The following is an 8,744-nucleotide window of genomic DNA, read 5'->3' on the forward strand; positions in this document are numbered from 1 at the left end:
TTACTGTCAAATAATATTAGGTATTTGATAACCAATGGTGACTCCATATATCAGTCTCAGTTGAAGTTAAAACACTTGTTTAAATCAAGAAGTATTTATACAGAGAATTCCAAAAGGCCTGTAGATTACTCAGATAGCAATTCTGCTATCTTCCTGGTTATCTCCCTCTCACTCAATCCACCACCACACTTTGTGGTTCAGGCCTTACAAAGAGACTGCTGTTTGATGTGTCCATGTGGTCCAGCCCCAAGGGAGACAATGACTGCTCCCCAATCTCTCCATTTCTCCCACATTTGAGGGTGCCCTCTGATTGCAGCTGGATCTATGAGGCATATATGAAAATTTCCTTGAAGAATTTGTGACTTTACTTTTGCAACAAAGGGAGGTGGATATGGTTGGATGTGCTTCCTCTTCTGTCAAGATGGACCTACTGTCTGGCACATCTTCTGAGAAAGATGCAGCAAGTAGTTTTAAAAAAAGATCAATACATTTAGATGGCAGAACAAAGAGAGTTACTAGCCTGTGATGATAACTTGAAAAACTGAACTAATACCAGGAAAACCACTCTTCTGGATGTTTTATTTTATGAAAAGAATAAACACCTACTTATGTAGGTCACTCGGCTGGATTTCTGTTATTGGAAGCTGAATACATTCCCAAATAATGCACCTGTCATCATTTTCTCACATTGATTCTAGCACTCTATATGCTAGACATTTTTTCATTTTTCTTTTCAACTGTCTGAGCAGGTCTGGGCCTTCTTCCCATTGCAGTGCACTGTAAAAGGAGGCACAGAGGATGGAGCCCACCAGCTTGAAGAGCTGTTCTAACTTCTTCCCTGTTCCATGCATTCTTATGTGTGATAAAGGGAATTACAACTTCCTCCCACATTAAACTATCTGCCAAAACAATTTGAGGTCAAATAATTCTTACAGATATTTTAAAAACATATATCCCATTTATGCTATAATATAAAATTTATCTTTCAGGGAAAGGTACATGTAAATATTAGTATAGCTTACCAAAAACTGTAGTTACCAGGATGATTATAAATGTATATTTTCTAAGAGAAAATAAAAAATCATTACCCATAAATTGGACTTTGAAGGAGCCTCAGGTCTCTGAAGGAGAATTTGGTCAAAGAAGCAAACTTGTTCTCTCCCTTGAGGAGAACAAAGGGAGAGTCATGTGCTTGGGAGAATTGATTTCATTAAGGCAAGAAGGAAAAAGCACTGTTCAGAGGTCACAGGGGTCTAGAGTCAGTGCCCAGCAAAGAGAGCAGTGCTGAGAGTCTCATGGGGAGAGGAGCAGCATGGAGTGGATGCCTTCAGGTTAGGTGAAGGTGCAAAGCACCTGCAGGGGCCTTCAGGAAGCCAGGTGAGATCTCAGGTTTTGAGAACCTGTAGGTTGTGTGCTCTGGTTCATGGATGGAAACCTGGTGCTAGATCCTTTCTTCTACTCTGCAGCCTGGAAGAAGGCCCTATGGGAAATCTTAAAATGGAGTATGATCTTTTCTCTAGTAGTCTCCAGTGTGTAAGAAATGCGCAATATGTGGGCTCATAAATATGTGTTAGGTCTCAGTTTTGGTTTTTTTCCCCCATCAGGTAACTTATGTAGGATAATTACTATTAAGAATGGTAACCATCTCTATCTACACAGGCATCTTGAGTCGTTTCTTAATTTGATTCACTTCAAATTAATTTATGTTAAATTATTCAGTTATACATATTAACATTTACTAGGATTTTTACTATATAAATCTAAAGAAGAAAATTCAAAATGAACATTATCCCACCATCTAAATAGCCATGGAGAAAATTCAAGCACTAGACAAATGTATATAATTTAGTTACAAATTTCCTTGCCCCTCCCAACTTTCTCACCAATGATAATCATTATTAACAATTTTTTATGTTTGTATCCAGACCACTCCCTATCGCCCTGGCAAAAAAAAGAAAAGCTATAAAGCCAGCATATACAAATAATTATATCTTTTAATCTTATCTAGAGAAAGCCAACTTGCTGGTCAGTTTTCTAAAATAAGAATTTATACCCTCACCCAGTAGCTTCAAACACAAGTATTCCAAGGTCTTATTGGGTAGTATAATAACCACAAATCACCTATCTATGTCCTTGGATACTTGCTTAAATAAAGTGATACTTATTTGGAGGAGATAAAATTTAGCATCTTTGAAAAGTCAATGCTTACATTAATTTCATTAATTTCAACACTTACATCAAGCAAAACATGCCATGACTATAGATTTGAAAATATTTGTTGCCATAGCCATTCAGTAAATAATCTTTATTCAGTCACTTTGTAGATCTAGAAGATGTGAAAACCAAGGCCACTAACCTGATAAAAAAGAAATAAGTACACATTGTGTTTCCACCTGATAGAAATACACAATACCATCTACGAAATAGTCTTCCCAAAAAAATCAAACTTGAATTTAGTCAAGTGTTTAGATAAATGACCAATTTAGAAAAAAATACAAATGCCAAAAAAATGCATTAGCAGCACAAAGATGATGCACAAAATCTAGACTGTGGGAAACTCTGTAAGAAAAATACTTTTGTTTCTTCAACAAATAAATTGGTGGGAATAGAAGGATAGGGGAGAAACTGTGTGTTAAAACAATATGAGATATAGCAACTAACCCCTTGAGCTTGATTTTGATTGCAGCCAATACATCGTAAAAGAAATGAGACAAGGAAATTGGAATGCTGGCTCTTATTTAATAATTTTTAGGAAAATTTTTATGGGTAGCTATGTCACTACATTTTTTCCCAAAGGAGTTCTTTTCTTTAGTATATTCTGAAATATTTATATGAAATGATATGATGTCTGGAATTGTTTCCGAACACTGAAGGAGGAGGAGGAGAAAGTATGGATAGAGCCAAATGAGTCATATGAGTTCCAAATAGTTGGAACAATGATAAGTACATGGGGGATATTATAATAGCACTTCCACGTGTTTGAAATTTTCTGAAAAATTTAAAAATGAAAAAAATGCCTGTAGAACATTGTATTAGAATGGCCACAGATCAAATAAAAATTAAACTTTGAAAATATTTATTTTGCTATTATGTTCTGTGTAATTATTTTTCACCCTGTTAGGTAACTCTCAAAATTTAAACCAACGAAACTTGTGAAGGATCATTTTTCAAAATTAAATAAATATATAAACCTGGGTAGCATGTATTCTACCTCTCTTTCATTTTTTTTTAAACATTCCCTTCACGTTAGTGGAATATAGAAAGAGACAATCAAAAGAATTCAGAGTGGTGCTGGGATCAGAACATATTGGTCCCTGGCGGAAAAGAATTAAATTAGGTGAAAGTAACATTTAAAAAATTATTTTCTTGCCAGGTCATTACCAGAAAAAAAGAGATGTGAGACTAATCAGGGATTAATGGCAAGAAACCAAGAACTCTGAAAAGTAGGTGTTAAAGGAAATCTGAGATAAGGCTGAAGTCACTTCAGTAATTTATGTGATGATATAATGAAACTAAGAATAGGGAATGTGTGTGCAACGGAGCCAGGTTAATGAGAAGGAGGGAAATGACTTCAGAAGCATGCACTGAGTTCAAAAGCAGAAGCAAAAGCAAAGGAAGTAAAAATGTAGACATCTTAGGAGGAAAATATTCTGAGGAAAAATCAAGTGTTAAGGGTATTGGAAGTTTTGAAAGATGAAGAAAAGAAAAAATTGCCAGGCTGTCCTGCAAATACCAAGGTCTGAAGGATGACTTATAGGCAGACAGCACCTATTTCTGAACTTGTGCAGAGGGTGGGTGAAAGGGCCAAAGTGCCCTTGTGTGGAAGACTAAATGACCTCTTTCTGGAGTCTATACATATTTCAGAAACTCGTAGGTCCCTTTATGGCAGCGCACATTCCACCAATGGAGGATAATAATTCTACAAAACATAATCCAATCACTTTCTGAACCTTCAAATTGCATGTTGCAGCTAATAGAAGTATTGATTCAATTGTCAGAGTCACTCTGCAATTTTTCATTGTACAGAAGCCTGGATGGTGAGAAGTCTAAAGTGGAGCAAAAATGGATGATGCATGGTTTTTCGTGGATTGTGCCGTGAATATAGGGAAAATTCACCTGCTCCTTTTGTACATCTCCACTCAGAGTCACACAGATACACAGCCTCACTACACAGACTCAGCCCTGTCCTCATATGTCAGATCTAGATAATGAGGTACAAATTTCAGTGGTAAAGGGCATGGTCTCTGCCTGCATTCAGGCAAATTCTGTCCTAATTCTGCCACCCTTGGACTAGAAATCATTCTCACATATTACAGGGGATGATTATACTTCTCACATATTCCAGGGGATGATTATAAGGATCATATAACTTTAACTTCTCACATATTCCAGGGAATGATTATAAGGATTAAACACAATAACAGTTATGAAGTACTTAGACCTAATTCTGGCACATACCAATTGATAGGGCAGGTTATTCTTAGGCTGCTGTAACACAAAAGGGGATTCTGATCAAACACAGAAATCACAGTAAAGTGTAGCTGAGAAAAACTGAGGAACAGCAGCTATTGAGGCCAATAGTCTTTATTTATTTCAGCAACCTCCAATGTCCCTATCTTGCTGACATCAAGAGTGCTGGTTGGAAAGATCTCACTACAGGTAATATTAGACACATATTTAAAAGGCATAGATATTTGCCTATAGGATATGATTAGGGAAATATCCAAGCCAACCTTCTGTCAATTTGCCATATTGCCTGAAATTCCCTCATCAAGGATAAAATTCTTTGGGGAAAAGATCTGATCAAAGATCATGAACATTTATAAAACATGAACTTTTTATATTGTTAATCTTTAGCATCTAGCACAATGTCAGACAAAGAATAAGTGATTAAAGCCAGGCATTGTCACATCTATAATCCCAGCTGCTCAGTAGGTGGAGGCAGAAGAATCACAAGTTTAAGGACACCTTGCACATCTGATCAAGACCCTGACTCAAAAAAATAAAGGCTGACAATGTTATTCCTGGATGCCCCTGGATTTCAATTCCTAGTATGTAAAACAAAACGAAAACAAGCATTCAAAACTGTTGTAAAATTTCATTAGGTAATTGTATATTAAACTATTACATATATACTATTTCACAGGTACTGTTTAAAACTTAGGGGAAACAACAGAGTTTATGATCTAGTGAATAAATTAATTTATTGGTGAAGTAATAATGGAACTCTTTAGAAGTTTGAACAATGTGACCTTAAACTGTGGCTCATGTTTGACAAGACATGTACATAATTGATAAACTTTCTACTATACTTCAGTATAATTGCATGACCTACTCTAAAATACATAGGAAATAATTTACTAAGAAAAAAGACTCAATCAGATGAGAAAGAGTATGAAGAAAATGCAGGTGGAAAAGGGCATGAAGATGCTGATGTAAAAGAGGGAGAAAATGACACAGATGAAAAGCTGTTTGAAGACTCAGATGAAAAGATGAGGAAGATGCAGATGGAAAAAGACAAAGATGTAGATGAAAAGTTGTTTGAAGACGACAAATCCATTGAGAAGTTTTATTAGGAGGAGGGTTCCAATGAAAAGGTATTTGGTGATTCCAATGAGAGGGGGCCTCTGGGGAATGTGAAGGAAGAGGGACCACTGTCCAGAGGCTGCAGCTTTGTTCTCAGTAGTGATGACCACAGTGTTGATGATGATGTCTAAACCCTTAACCTTGCTTTCTAGGGTGAGTCTCCATCTCCATTTGCCTATGCTTCAGGGTTGTTGCTAGTAGTGTTACATAAACATGTGCATAGTGGTAGGATGCCATCAGATTAATACATCAGTGTTTTCATTGTCTCCTGTACCTAATGATTTTAAATATGTTAATTGGCTGTTCAGTTAAAGCTGTTATAATGCAAATAAACCAGATACTGGTCCTTTTGTCAAATTTGTTAAGTGCATGCTGAATATTTTTTAAAGTATTGATTGAAGTTTGTGATATTCAAAAATACAAAGTTAGGGGCCAGGGATTTAGCTCAGTGGTTCCGCTGCCTGCGTCACAAGCACAAGGTCCTGAGTTGGATCCCTGGTACCAAAACATATATATATATATATATATATATATATATATATATATATATATAGCTGATAACACACAGAAAAAAGACTCAAATTTTACTTGAAATACATTTTAAAATGTCCAATACACCATACTTATTCCAGACTTATTCTGTTTAGACAACAGCTTTACCAAATGAGTCAATTGTGATGATTTTCAGAAGCTCTTCAAGATCATTTTCAATTTTGAGATATGTTCCTCTGCTGGACATATCTATAACTGAGTTGCCTAAGCTGCACTTTGAGAACAGGGAATAAGGGGTTGGGCAGAAGTAACAAAAACCATTCTCAAACATAAATTAGGTATTACCTCTACCCCAAACCACTAAAGAATTAACGTCAAAAGAAGGCATTCTAGAAGAAAATTATGAAAGCTTGTTGGATACTCCAAAGATTACAGGGTATCTCAGTGGAATACTATGTATTGTTAAGAACACACTCAGGGTTATCAGATTCTGTGGAGTTTATGCCTTTCATTATCTTTAGCTATTTTATAATTCAGGAGAGATCAACATTAACTTGCAGAAAACTGATAGCAATCCAAATATCTCTTAGTTAGAGGCTTGCAAATAAATACTGTACAGTGGAATCCACTTGACTTTCCTCTCCCACTGTTGAAGAAGCCAGTTTTGCATCTATTAAGCAAATTTAAATCAGCTTTTCTAATGAGCTTATGTATTAGTTGGTTCTTTGCATTCTTTTTTAACAGCCAGTTTTAACATTTCTGGTTCTTTCACTAATTAATAAATTAAATTAAGTGTTTGATAAGTATTCATTTTATATTTGTATGAGAGTCATGACTATATCCTCTTTTTAGCAAACATTTTTCTCTAAAAGCATGCAAACCAAGTAAAAAACCTCTACTGTGGTCTTTATAACACTTTAAGAAAAGTGAAAACAGACCAGTTAATCTGCAGAAATGGCTATTTGATCTAATAAAGGAATGCATGTCCTATGGATGTAGATTTTATAAAACAATCATTTTACCTTCCTGAAAGGAGTATAAAAGGGCATTTTTCAGAAGTCCTGGAGGAACTATGCCTGTTCTGTGTTGGAAAAATTATTATATTAGCCTTCACCCATCACCATGAGCTCATTTCAAATAACTAGAGGAACTATAGGCGCATAAGCCAGTAAGTCCTTCCTGCTGAATAGATCTATTTAGAGATGTTCATCTATTCTAGAGAAATGAATCACATTTTATTAGTTTACTGACAGAAATTTCACCACACCAAAAGCTATGCCCATATCTAAGCGTATTTTCCTCACTGCTAGAAGTTACCGTTCCCACATTCTTTTCTCTTCCCTTTTCATCATATAATAAAGTCATTCTAAAACTAGCACAGCATTTATTTGTTTAATATGTTCACAACATGTGATTTGCTAAATCTAAAGTAATATATAAGATAGGAAGGAAGGAGAGGAGAGGAATGCAAGTAGAAAGGATCAAGATGCAATATGTATGTGTACCAATATCCCAAAGTTAATATATTCATTGTATTTCACAAACATATATCAATTAAAACAGTTTTAAAAGAAAAAATAATTCATACTGCTGCTACTTCCCATTATGATAACTTTAGTCATTGGTTATTGCATAAATTAGACTAGGTTAATGCTTTGAGATTGGCCAAGTGTCAGGTCTGAGGCAAATGACCGATTCACAGAAAACAAAATGTGACAAGATCTTAAGACACATGCTTGAGGCCTTTGGATGAGATCAATATATTAGCATCAGATAAAACTAAGACTTGCAGAAATGGACTTTTACAAATATACAGCATATATTTCCCAGAAGAAGCTACCTTTGTAGGACTGAAGACTAGAAATATTATGAAAGAAGAAATATAGATGAATGTTTCTAGAGAAATGTAGAACATATAATTTGTTAAAAACCATACTTTTCTTATTCTATTTAGAAGAAACAAAGCCTTTCTAAAGGCTTAGAAAGTCAATTCACTCCTATCTACATTGTATTCTTTGTCTACGTAGTGGGAAATTTTACTAAATGACTTCCAAGAACCTTTTGGGCATTTAGAAAATTTATACTTTGAAGTACTTTGCAATTTTTCATAAAACTTAAAGAAAAAAACTCATAGAGCAGATTTTGAAAAACAAAATAAACCCCTCAAATAAAACCTACCTGGAAAAATACAAAGAATTAAAATAAGATATTCTTTAAATCATTTTTTAAATCAAACACTATCAAGAAAAGTCATAAAAAGCTTAGCAAAGACACCTGGAAGTTGAATACATGAAATAACAAACAACTCTTGCAAAAAATATGTCAAAGGATGGAGTGGGGAAGATGTGAGCTCAGTGTTAGGCCAGGTAGTAGAAATTCCATTAAGTATGTAAAAATATAGATGTGAAGCTCATACAGATACCAGAGCAAGAGACATAAAATTGAACTCTGAAGCCATAAAAATGGGTTGTTCAAAAGTGATGGCATAATGGAAAAGAAAGTAAATGGAAGCCAATGCCAAAGAAAACATACAATAAGAAATGAACAGAAAAGGACAAGCCATCAAAAAACAAGAGAGAAGGTCTGAGAAGATAAGAAGGAAAACTGCTGCATAATTCTCCAAAACAGAGAAAGAGAACTGCAGAGGATAGAGGCAGACTTCCATC

The sequence above is a fragment of the Heterocephalus glaber genome, unplaced genomic scaffold (genome assembly GCF_053883595.1).
Source record: "Heterocephalus glaber isolate CG9 unplaced genomic scaffold, H.glaber_assembly_v1.0 deba00001504, whole genome shotgun sequence".
In the NCBI taxonomy this organism is placed as follows: Eukaryota; Metazoa; Chordata; class Mammalia; order Rodentia; family Bathyergidae; genus Heterocephalus; species Heterocephalus glaber.